The sequence below is a fragment of the Euprymna scolopes genome, chromosome 43, assembly GCF_053919585.1.
Source record: "Euprymna scolopes isolate OS-2025 chromosome 43, ASM5391958v1, whole genome shotgun sequence".
NCBI lineage: Eukaryota > Metazoa > Mollusca > Cephalopoda > Sepiida > Sepiolidae > Euprymna > Euprymna scolopes.
Window position 1 is genome coordinate 7638007 of NC_136524.1, and position 13759 is coordinate 7651765.

Consider the following 13759-nt stretch of genomic DNA (forward strand, 5'->3'; position numbering starts at 1 on the left):
ATTTACCTTTTCCACCTTCAAAAGCTAAATCTACAGTATCATTTAATTCTTTTATAAGTTTTTCGTGCGGAATTTTAGTATATAGCGTACTAAAATCATAAGTAGCTATAGATTTTGCTTTTATTCTGGAATTTATTTTATCTAATTTTTCTTTCACTGGTTGGGAATTATTTACTACCCAAAATAGATTTATATGTATATATATATATATATATATATATATATATATATATATATATATATATATATATATATATATATATATATAAAGAGAGAGAGAGAGAGTGTGTGTGTGTGTGTGTGTGAGAGATAGATAGATAGATAGATAGATAGAGAGAGAGAGAGAGAGAGAGAGAGAGAGAGAGAGAGAGAGAGAGCATAAAAATCAACTTTCAAAATCAGAATCAAGCGAACTTTGTATGTATTCAGAGTTCAATATCTGTTAAGATAGAGTTAATGCTAATAATAAATCTGGTTTATCTTAACACGTTTGTTATGATAAACCACTTATATATATATATATATATATATATATATATATATATATATATATATATATGCACATTAGTTTATTGTATTCACGTTTGATTCGTGTCTCAGTTTCTTGCTATATATGCCATAAGTACAAACAAAAATGAAAAACATGCAAAGAAATTAGGATTTACCATGCTTTTAAAATCGTCCAATACATGCAGCACGAAATAGTAAGTTACATGTTTATTTGCTTTTTTTTTTTTTTTTTTTTTAACACAGTGATCACCACTTATCAAGGCTCGGAAGCCACTCAGGGATAAGGGTTATTGCAAGTACATTACGTTAGTGTGGAGATTTGATGGAGTGTTTACTTAAGGGGGCGGTTCATTAGGAATTTGTTAACGTTAGACTTGAAGACATCCAAGTTGTAGTCCGGAGGGAAGCAGGCAGACGGAACAGAGTTCCACAGGCGTGCAGTTCTAAGAAAGAAGCTTTGTTCATGGAATCCGCGTTTTGATTTAGGCACAGATATAGTGTGGGGGAAATTTTTCACAGTGGATTAGGCTAGACGCGTGTTTTTCGTGAAAGATTGGCGAGGGGGGACCAGAGATTGGAGTTCAGACGAGCACCTGCCATGAAAATAACGATAAAACAAGGATAGGCTCGCAACGTCTCTTCTGTGAGAGAGGGGTTGCAGGGTAGAGAAAAGGGCATCCCCAACTAAGCCACGAAGTCTATTTTGTACTCTGTCAAGGCATGATAGGCTGTTTTTGGCAGCTCCTGCCCAGATATGGCAACAGTATTCCATCCTTGGACGTACTTGGCTTTTATATAGATAGAGAATTGCATCAATAGTGAGATATCTTCTGGAGCGGTAGAAGGATCCCACCATCTTTCCAGCGACCTTGGCAACAGACTTGATGTACGTGTTCCATTTCAGATCAGGAGTAAAGGTCAAACCCAGAAGCTTGTCAAAACATGGGGCCTCACCCAATTGATGCCAGATGGGGATCAGAGCGTTGATGATGTAAGGATAGGAGTTTGGTTTTGGATGCATTAAAGGTAACTAGCCACATCTTCCCCCACTGAACCACGCGCTCGAGATCAGAGGAGAGAGAATCAGAGAGAACTTTGTCATTTACAGCCTTTGATGTGTTGCTGTAGATGGTCGTGTCATCAGCATAGATGTCAACGAATGATTTAAGTATGTGTTTAGGGAGGTCATTGATGTAGATCAGGAAGAGAGTTGGGCCCAGGATTGACCCCTGAGGGACCCCAGCATTTATATTGCAGGCCTCCGATTTTTGTCCATCTACCACTACTCTTATGAGCATATCGGAGAGAAATGATTTAATGATTGAGAAAACATTTCCAGTTATACCGTACCTGGAAATCTTGTGAAGTAGACCCTTATGCCACACCTTGTCGAAGGCCTTTGATATGTCAAGAGCAATTGCCCTAGAAAGGAAGCCTTTGTCAAGAGATTCACTAATCCTGTGGGATATAACCGTCAGCACATCTGCGGTAGATCTTGCAGAGCGGAAACCATATTGTGTGTCACTAAGAAGGTTATTCCTGCTGAGGTGGTTGACTATTTCTCTATTTAATATTGATTCCAGCAACTTACTCATAACACAGAGGAGACTTATTGGTCTGTACTGAGAGGGAGATGACTTATCACCTGAATTCTTAAATACAGGGCAAACTGATGAGGTCTTCCAGGGGGTCGGAAAGCACTTCTCCTTAAGGCAGCGCTTAAATAGTTTCATAAGTATGGGAGCAAGTTCTGGTTGAAGCTTTTTTAACACTATAATTGGGATGCCATCAGGGCCAGTTGCTTTACTGGAATCTAGGTTTTTTATTAGCTTGGCGACCTCATGCACGGATATTTGTATGTTACCTAGCTTGGTCTGTGTTATAGGAGGAAATATGGGGAGTTGATGGCCTTCGTCGCATAGGGTAGAATTAGCTGCAAAGTTCTTTGCAAATAGTTTGGCCTTGTCTGACGCTGTCGAGATGACCTCTGGTCCATTGATAATGGTTGGGATAGAACGCACACTTCTGTTCAGGATCCTATTTGTTATTTGCCAAAACTGGTGAGAACCAAGCCGCTGATCAGCTACCTTGGATTTAACAGACTGGGCATATAGCTCTCTTGCATTTTTTATTACTCTTTTACAGTGGTTGCTAGCAATCCTGAAAGCAGCTTTAGTCTCAGTGCATCTATTACGTTGGTAGCTATGGAAAAAGTGATTTCTGTGCGCGATAGCAGCAGCACATTCTGGGGAGAACCATGGCTGGCTTTTAGGTTTTTGTTGGAATTTTTTAGATGGTATGAATTGGTCAATGCCTACAATTAACCATTCGGTCAGATCTGATACTATAGAGGACACTTCCTTTTTAAACATGGAGTGCAGAGGTAAATCAGATATGAATGTACGGAAGCTATCCCAGTCAGCCATAGAGTATCGGTATACAGTACGGTGGAGGGGTACGTCTGGGGGCTTCTTACATTTCGTTTTTATCTTAACTGATACGACGGAGTGGTCGGAGGATCCTAGAGGAGAATGAACGGTACATGAACATAGCTCAGGGGACGTTGAGAGGAAAAGGTCTAAGAGGCTTGCATATTGATTGGGTGTATCGGGCACACGGGTGGGTTCGCGAACTATCTGAGTGAGGTCATAAGCAATGGCAAAATCATGACAAAACCTCCCCTCATCATCTGTCTTATTTGAATGGGTCAGCCATTCCACGTTATGGACGTTGAAGTCACCACAGATGTGGATGTTAGCCGAGGGATGTGAAGACAGTATGTGGTCTATTTTCTCAGATATGCTCTTAAAGATAGTAACTCCGCTGTTGTGGGGCCTATAGAGGGCAAATATAAATGCAGTGGTGTTAGCAAATGCAACCCTGAAGCACATATAGGGTAAATTAGGATCTTCTCTAGAGATATCCTTGCCACATGGGAAGCCATCCTTAATGTAGGCACATATTCCATGCCCATGGCGATCTTGGGTGTCAAATTTAGCTGTTAAATTGGAGTATCCATTAATTATGAACTCATCTAGGGAAGTGGTCGGCCCTATTCCAGTTTCACTTAGAAATAATATGTCCGGTTTCGTCTCCTGTAATTGGGTTTCAACCTCTGGAAGATTGGAACGTAGACCCCTGATATTGGAGAAGGAGACCTGGTAGTAGGGGTCTACGCTGGAAGATGGGGTTCTAGGTTTAATCGAGTTTTTATTCTGGAGATATTTCATGTTGAGGTTTTGGGATTTGTGGAATAGGTCGGCATACTTGGTTAGAGCAGTACAGAGAGGGAAAGTAAGAGAGAAAAAGACAGGAAAAATTTTTTATTTGTAGCACACGAAAAGGTAAAGCCGTAATAATTACCCACTAGTATGGCATCGAGAGGCCCCACCAGAGACTACTGCATGGTCCAGATCCACTCACCAAATGGCAATACAGCAGTCCCAGTACTTTGCGCCTGCTGATAGGACAGCCTCCTTAGTGGTTAATCCAAGGTTCGGGTCCCTGACTATCAGGCGGATAACGTCAGCCCAGACAAAACGTTTACCTCCAGCACCCTTACTAGTGACATGGCCACAAGGACAGAGAGAGACAGAAGAATTTCCGACATCTCAGACTACTGGTCACCAAGTAGTACCGACCTTCAAGCAGCTTTTTCTTCACCCTTTGTCAGAAAAATCACTCATTGAATGAGGACTGAATGACAAAATAGGAGAAGCGAGAGTCACTGGAGCTGCCGATAACACATCCACTGTATTATCTACTCTCCATTAAAAAAAAAAAAAAAAAAAAAAGGGGGGGGAAGAAGGGGAATGGGTACAAGTGACTTATTTATATCTAAGTAGTAAGTCCGGTGCGAAGTTAATAATTCATGACACTTCTGGTGATAATCTCCCCTCCCATATTAATGGGTGGAAGTTTGTCGTTATCTATCTAGTTTGAATCATTAAAGTTTCATCTTATAATTAATAAAAATCCAATAATTAACTATTATCAATTTGCAAAGTCTGCTAAATATTAATTTACATTAGAGTTTAAATAATTATTCAAGGTTTTAATTTAGGAGGTTCGTTTTCATGAGTGACTGTTTCTTTGCACTGTATTATATTTCGAATGTACTTGAACATAAGACTAACTATATAAGATAGTATGATTCGCCAGCATAAAGAAAGTATTTCCAATACAGGCAAGCTTGCAGTAATAGTATATATTAAGTATACTACTTAAAATTTATAGTGCTCCAATCGCCTGTTCGTAAACAAACAAACAACGTGCTTCGCATTTTCAACCAATTAAGTAGTGGGTGAGATTATTTACGACAGTGCTCTACCCAAAGAGGGGAGCTTAAAATATATTTGTAGTCATCGACATACAGTCCTGTTTCGTTGTATCACAACTCATCAGTGCATTCATGTGGATTAACATGGAAAGACAAGGCCCCTAACTCGGGATTGTTTGCTAGGTGCGACATTTTAAGTATTGAGGCCTTCCTGATGAAGTCTCAGCTTGGGTGGGCTGGTCACCTTGTTCGTATGGATGAAAACCATCTTCCTAAGCAACTAGCATACAGTCAACTGAAAGAGAGTAATCGAAATGTGGGTTGTCCATATCTGAGGTACAGGGATAAGCTGAAAGACAATCTTAAGCACGCAGGCCTGAACCCAAAAACCTTTGAAGAAGATGCTGCGGATAGAAAATTGTGGAGGGAAAAATATTTTGCGGGCATTAACACATACATTGACACATAGCTATCGAATCAAACAAATCTTCGTAGAGCAAGAGTAGGAATAGCACCTTCCCAGCCTGTATCCTGTGAGTCGTGCAGCTTGGTTTGTGGGAGCAGAGCTGGCCTCGTGTCACACATGCAGCACAAGCATTGAAGGCAGAGTGAAACAGAGCGAATTTTTGGCCCTCATGCGTCGAACACGACGGGAGAGTCCATTATATATATATATATATATATATACACACACACACACACACACACACACACACACACACACACACACATATATATATATATATATATTACACCCCCTACATAAACGTAAATTAGTTTAATTTTTTCGTGGATCCAGTTGACCCCTCTATTAACACACAAACCATTAAAGGTTTATGGGCCCATACTGAAAGATAAATGGGGAAGATTGGAAATAAGAATATGAGTGATACGCATTTGATGGAATTCTTGTGGCGTCGAAAAGAGAAGGGGAAGTTTTTCCATGTATTATAAAATGCATCCGTGAACAATACTCAGTTTAAATTGTATAAGCTTATTGTTTTATATGTATTAACATGATTAATAAAGAAAAAATTCTTTTTAAAATTAATGCATTTATTGTTAATGTTTCTTTACATGACTTAGAAATAAAATAATATATTGTTAATCGCGATTAAGAGAAAAAAAAATGAAAATAATTGACATTTATGTAGACTGTGCAACTAACATTTTTCCCTTTTCGTCGTGCAAGAATTAGAGGCTATTTTGCAACCTAAGATGCATATCTGCCGAATATTATACAGATACTGGCTTACTTTATGGCCAAATTTTTATGCATATAGTCCAAGCATTTAACGGCTGCAACTGTAAGGTGGGCATAACACACGTAAACATGGAATCACGGAATATTAATCCATTATGCTGAGAATGTAAAAAGCTGTTGTCTGGTTTTATTGAGACTTGCACATTAAATCAGTTTTTAACTTTTTGAAATTAAAAATGAATCATCAAAGATAACAAGGAATAAAGATTTAGGGCGCTTCTACACAATTGGGATGAAATTTTTGATCTTAAATAGAATACGTACATCAAATCTGTTGCCAAGGCCGCTGGAAAAATGGTCGGATCCTTCTATCGATCCAGTAGATATCTCACTGCTGATGCAATTCTCTATCTATATAAGAGCCAGATACGTCCAAGGATGGAATACTGTTGCCACATATGGGCAGGAGCAGCTAGAAAAGACTTGCCCTGCCTTGATAGGGTTCAAAATAGACTTCGTGGCCTGGTGGGAGATGTCCTCTATCTCACAGAAGAGATGTTGCGAGTTTGTCTCTGCTTTATCGTTATTTTCATGGAAAGTGTTCAACTGAGTTTCAATCTATGGTCCCCCCTCGCCAAACTTTAACAAGAAACACTAGACTAGCTGAAAACATTATCAATAATTTTCCCCACTCTTTATCTGTACCTAAACCTAAACAGATTCCATGATCAAAGCTTCTTTCTTAGAACTGCACACCTGTGGAATTGTCTTCCGTTTTCCTGCCTTCCAGCTGTCTATAATATGGTTGTCTTCAAGTCCAACGTGAACAAGTTTCTGATGAGCCGTTCCACTTAAGTTAACAAATTTACCGAACTTCCATTACTATCGAGTACTATATTGTTCTTTTGACTACTCTACACTCTTTAACCCTTATCCTTGAATGGCCTATCGGCCTTGATAAGTGGTGACGCCCATGTAAAAAAAAAAAAAATTTCGAAAATCGTAAAACTGAATTTCACATGAAAACAATGGTATCTACATATTCCTCATATTTTTAAGATGATTATATCCAACAATTACGAAAATCGATAAGGTAGAAAATTATTTATTAAAGAAAATAAAAAATAGAATTTGATGAAAATGATCGTAAGACACAGGAAAGTTCAAAAGGGAGGTAATTTTCCGTTTTGATTTAAACAAGATGGCGGCAGTTTTTCACTTACTAATACAATTAAAGCTGTTTTGTTTAAATAATTCAGTAATATTCAGGTAATTTCGACTGCATTATTTGGAAGCTACCGTTGTAACTTATTAGAATTGACAAAAAAATCAGTTGAAACCATTGTTTTTTTTAATCTGAAAACTCCTTTTATCGACTACAAAATCTCGTCCCAATTCTGTAGAAGCGTCAAATTTTGTTATTAATCGCAAAGTTGTATATAGAATATCAGAAATACTACCTCTCTATGGCGGGATTTGCAACAATGGATTTTTGTCTTCCCTTGATACGATCACAGGCTTGGTCTAAGTTGAGATTGTTTTTGTTTTTACAGATATTGTGCAAGGTGTACTTGGGTAAGGTGTCTGCCCATCTCATTATCAGCTTAATTGCAATATCTTTATATATTAGACTATCAGGGCTATATTTTGTGTGGCCTATTTCTATTCAAATTTTTTCTCTCTAACCCTCTTCTATATCTGACTATCTGTTCTCAACCCAACTCCTCTTTTTCCTTTGTTCAGCCCATTCTCCTCAAGCTGGACATACACACATTCACACAGACAACTTTATATAATAGATTTCTTGGGGAATGAAATAGCAATTTTATTTCCAAATTAGTACATATTAACGTTGAAAATGGCCGAAAAACCAGGTGACCATAAAGAATACATGATTTCTTTTAAATTTTATATATTAATAATCATATATTATATCAAGAATATACCAACTTGTTAGTGTTTGTTTTGTAGTTTTTTTTACTTTTACCTGGAGATACATACATACTAACAACTGTCGTTTATATAATAGACTAGCAAGAATACTCGGTGTTGTCCAGAGTCATGAAAAACAAAATAGAATAAGTTAAATAGTGTGTGTAACATCTTTAAATTAAAACTCTTTCTTTCGAGCCGCCCCTTTATCTTTCTCTAATTCCCTTTGCTCCATTATTCTGTCTTTCTCCATAACCTTCTCTTTCGCCTCCGTCCAACCCATCCGCTTTTTTGTTTTAATGTGTTAAAATGTAATGTAATTCATTCACTATAGCGATCTCTTTTAAATATAAATATTTTTTCTAAATTTTAGATATTATATATCTAGGGCAACGCCGATCAAAAAAATATAAACTTTGTCCGTCTTTGTTTTAGCAGACATACAAACACATATACTCACGCACACAGACGATTTATTTTATAGACTAGCTGGAGGGGGGCACACGACGTTATCCTGTTAAAAAAAAGGTGTGACAACGGAAGGGAGACGGCGTCACCCAGTCGTAAAAACAACAACAATTGTGATAGCAGGGGGGGTTGTGACACCGGAGGAGAGGGGGGCGAAGTAGCCCGGTCATAAAAATTATGACAACGGGGAGTGGGGGCGCGGCGTTGCAAAAAAAAAAAAAAAAAAAAATTGTGTCAGCGAGAGGGGAGGGCAAAAAAATTGTACCAAATTTATAAAGCATGTGTACAGCGGAAGAAAACACATCTTACTCCGTCTACTATAAATATTCCGCCTGTTATTACTTATAAGTATCAAGTTGTAGCAGACGAAATTGCAACAAACATAAGCAGGAGCGATTTTTCGCGGTTGGAGAGTTTGAATACATTTCGTTCCTGACTTGTTCAATCAGAAGTCACGTGATCAAGTTTATAAAAGTCACCTGATCGAGTTTATAAAATGTTAAACCAGCAAAACAAACAAACAAACACACACACACACACACATTCTTTTTTTTTCTCTCTCTCTCTTTCTTCCTAGATTTGGAACTGACAACAACTCCACATGGAACGGACCTATCGTCCCCAACTTCTCTCTTGGAATTCAACAGAATTCACTCGGCCTTTGGGCCCGGGCTTTGACAACGACATGAATACAGACAAGCCAACCTGGCAGATTTCCACGCGGTGCACACACGAACTCTCTTTCTCATTCCGCCTGGTATTACTTATAAGTATCAAGTTGTAGCAGACGAAATTGCAACAAACATAAGCAGGAGCGAATTTTCGCGGTTGGAGAGTTTGAATACATTTCGTTCCTGACTTGTTCAATCAGAAGTCACGTGATCAAGTTTATAAAAGTCACGTGATCGAGTTTATAAAATGTTAAACCAGCAAAACAAACAAACAAACACACACACACATTCTTTCTCTCTCTCTCTCTCTCTCTCTCTCTCTCTCTCTCTCTTTCTTCCTAGATCTGGAACTGACAACAACTCCATATGGAACGGACCTATCGTCCCCAACTTCTCTCTTGGAATTCAACAGAATTCACTCGGCCTTTGGGCCCGGGCTTTGACAACGACGTGAATACAAACAATCCAACCTGGTTATCTCCACACACAGATTTCCACGCGGTGCACACACGAACTCTCTTTCTCATCCCACAGCTGTGTCTCTAACCATTCGTGACACACGCTTCTACTACAAACTTATAGGAGACAAATAATCCATCATGGCTACGTACCACAACTTCAAACGCACACATGAACTCTTCTCTCTTTCAACAGGCCTGTATAATCATCAAGATCTCCACACAGGAACACTTTTCACGACAAACCGCATTTCTCTATGCAACCAGTTTCCTTCGAACTACTAACGAAGATAACCAATAAAGTTGATTTAAAATGTTAGAATGAGAATCCTTTTCTTTTTATTTTACATTTTAGCGACTGCCGACGTGATGGCGAACATGTAACATTCATCAACCCCTTATTTTACATTGGTGAACTAGGAATATGCAGCCTTCAACGGCTTTGTTTGGCTGCATTCATTTTTTTCTTAGCTCCTTTTAAAAAACACAAACATTCAGTACCGTTAATATATATTTTTTAATTTTATTAAAAGTACAAAAACAAATAAAATTTCGGTTTAACCGCATACTCGCCACAAAAAAAGGAACGTTTTAACAAAGGAGCACCCTTTTCACTGAAAAGCGAAATCATCTTCACTTACTAATCATCGAGAATCCATCGGAACACTGAATATTTTTTCACCGAAAAGAAAACAAAATGTTTTCACCGAACACTTTAAGCTTAAAAAGCTGGAAAACATTTTTAACTGAAAATATTTTCACTGAAAATGATAAAACGTTTCGGCCGGATAAGTTTCGCCGAAACGAACAAAACAAAGGAAAAAATCTTTTCTTTTACCAGGCGTTTTAAAAACCAGACAAAAAAGAGTGAATGCTTTGTTCGTGTACGAAAACACTCTAATATCGGACTTTCATTTGTTTTCAAGCTGCCTTTTTCTATTACAATCTCCCTGCCTAAAAACTCACCTCAGATATTTAAACAAAAAGTGTGTCAACTCGACGCCATTAAATGCACGTGGTGTAAAGATCTGCGCGAGCCTTTTCTAGTCTCACACAAAAACACATGTTTACATTTCAAGCTATATTACTTGTCATATACATACGTGCACACAAACATATGCGCCCACGTCCACACACGTACATATATTCACGTTCGTGTACATACACTCACATTCACGTGTATATACACACACGCTAACATACACACATGTACTCACACACGCGCACGCGTACGTACACAAGGACAACGTCACTTCCCCTTTCAAAGAAAATAAACACATGCGCAAAAGACCACCGGAAACAAGTATAAAAGAAAGAGCAATAAGCGGCTTCTTCCTTTTCAGACCAGCCTCCTAGCTGAACGGTCTATGGACCGACAGCGTGCCTTTTCGGCATGCGCGCGCATGCGCGTACCTCACACCACTTGCTACTATGTGGGACAAAAAGCTAACAAACAGTACGTACACTTTATACGCTTTCTATTTCCATAACCTGGATTGACATTCTCATTCTTTCTCACTCTATCTCCCCTTCGTTTTGGTCCATCAACACAGACATGTGCACGACTCTCTACTGAGCTTAACCCTATCTTTCTACAGGCCGGCTTGCCACTTCACGTTCCTCTATTGCATTCCCCTTTCCTTCCATGCGCGTAGTCGTCAACAGCTGAATGAACACGTGTACACCCAAGACTTTCATTTCTCAACAGAAAATAAACGACATGTTTATTTTATCCCAGCATTTCATTTTTTGTTCCTCTACTCCATTTCCTTTTGTTGCCACGCGCAACAGGAAAATGGTGACCTCGTTATTTAAAAATGGACCTTCCCTCTCACCAGCTAACAACGAGAGACGCACGCCAAACAATACACTTTTCTTCTCACCAGTAAACAACGAGAGATGCACGCTAAACTAAACACGTGTAGTACCCTTTTCTTTCATTTGTTTCTTCACGAAATAAATCCTAGTTCATTTAATTCAATTTAACACATACTTCGTCTCTTTCTCAATTCAATTCATTTTCCCTAATTTTCACCACTACAGCAAACTGGCGCCCGACTGATGCGAAACAAACAAGCATGGTGACCCTACCTTTTTTTAAATTAATTGTTTTGAGCGAGACGCGCGTATTATTGGATAAAGAAAAAAAACGAACTTTTCAACAAAGAAAAACAAGTGAACCACTACCGACAGGAATAACTACTACGAACAACAATGACGAAACCCTTCGTCAGACTCGGCAGAAAACAAACACGGAGCTGTCGATTTCATACCGAATTTTTAAAAAATTCGAGCTCGACAAACATTTTTCACGGTTTCCTGACATTACCCTGCAACAAACGCGAGGAGCAAAATCACATAGGCCTATACACATTCCCTCCAGCACAGAAGATGCAACAACAAAGAAACAATAACAGGACATCCCTATCAACACATAGGAAGAAGTTGAATCAACAATACGAGTTGAGATGCACCACACATGCTGATAAACTCACAACTTGGAAGTTTTGTTGACAGCCGGCAACCACACCTCATTCAACAAGAACGAATGCACAACTAGCGCCCGTCCAAACAATGCACACATTACCGCAGACTCACTTGCGAAGACACCGTCAACATGAAAAAAAAATTTCCTTCAAAACGGACAATTCATTTCACTGTCCAAGCAACTTGTTGCACATGTCAGCACACAAAAAACAACCAAACAAATATCACCCTAACAAAAGAGTAAACGCCTTTTCCGCGCGTAAGTAAATATTTTTTTTACGAATACACTCTGCTTTTGACGTCTTTTTTTAAACAACCATGCCAAAAAAAACTTACATTACTTACAAAAAAAAAAAAAAATATATATATATATAAATATATATACACTGCATATATTTTTTTTCCTAGGAAGGGGAGTATTGCGCGAGCCTTTTCTAGTCACACAAAAACACGCGTTCATATTTCAAGCTATATTACTTGTCATATACATACGCGCACACAAACATACGCGCCCACGTCTACACACGTACATATATTCACGTTCGCGTACATACACTCACATTCACGTGTATATACACACATGCTAACGTACACACATGTACTCACACATGCACACGCGTACGCACACAAGGACAACATCATTTCCCTTTTAAAGGAAATACTCACATGCGCAAAAGACCACCGGAAACAAATATAAAAGAAAGAGCAATAAGCGGCTTCTTCCTTTTCAGACCAGCCTCCTAGCTGGACGGTCTACGGACTTTATACGCTTTCTATCTTCATAACCTGGATTGACATTCTCACTCTTTATCACTCTATCTCCCCTTCGTTTTGGTCCATCAACACAGACATGTGCACGACTCTCTACTGAGCTTAACCCTCTCTTTCTATCCTAGTGTAGTCATTTCTACTTTTTTTTTTAGATTTCATATTTCGCATAATTTTTATATGTAGGATTCTAATATTTTCCTTGCTTAAATGAACATGAAATTTTTTAGGACCAATAAGCGGCTTCTTCCTTTTCAGGAGCTGTAAGGTCTACGGACCGACAGCGTGCCTTTTCGGCATGCGCGCGTGTACCTCACACCACTTGCTACTATGTGGGACAAAAAGCTAACAAACAGTACGTACACTTTATACGCTTTCTATTTCCATTACCTGGATTGACTTTCTCACTCTATCTCCCCTTCGGTTTTGGTCCATCAATACAGACGTGCGCGACTCTCTACTGAGCTTAACCCTCTCTTTCTACAGGCCGGCTTGCCACTTCGCATTCCTCTATTTCATTCCCCTTTCCTTCCACGCGCGTAGTCGTCAATGGCTGAATGAACACGTGTACACCCAAGACTTTCATTTCTCAACAGAAAATAAACGGCATGTTTATTTTATTCCAACATTTGAGTTCTTTGTTTCCTTCATTCGATTCGTTTCATTATTTTTTCTTGTAGCGAGTTAGGGTATTTATATCCTAGTCCTCTACAGATCCTTTACAACAAGGCAATCTTCCTGCATAAACTTAACTCTAGAGAATATTTAAAAAGTAAAATGGGTCAATGTGACAACACTGCACGCACATGGTGTGAATATTCTTTGCGACAAGAATCATTCCTCTTGCAAATTTATCTGCAATAAAAAAATTCATTTCAATGAAAAGCAACGATTCTTTTTTCCACAGAAAAAAAATGAATAACTGTTCACAGAACATTCAAATAAAAATACAAATTCGTTACTAGCCATTCAAAATAACCTT

At 38.6% G+C, this 13759-nt stretch overlaps 1 protein-coding gene across 1 annotated transcript in view; it reads left to right on the forward strand.

The window, feature by feature from the left end:
- The first annotated feature begins 582 nt into the window (after positions 1-582).
- The window catches only part of LOC145268406 (thrombin inhibitor rhodniin-like), a 133100-nt gene continuing 119923 nt past the window's right edge, over positions 583-13759 (forward strand). The window contains exon 1 of the mRNA XM_080123966.1: positions 583-704. The gene's annotated coding sequence lies outside the window, so the exon portion shown is untranslated. The remainder of the gene's footprint in view (positions 705-13759) is intronic.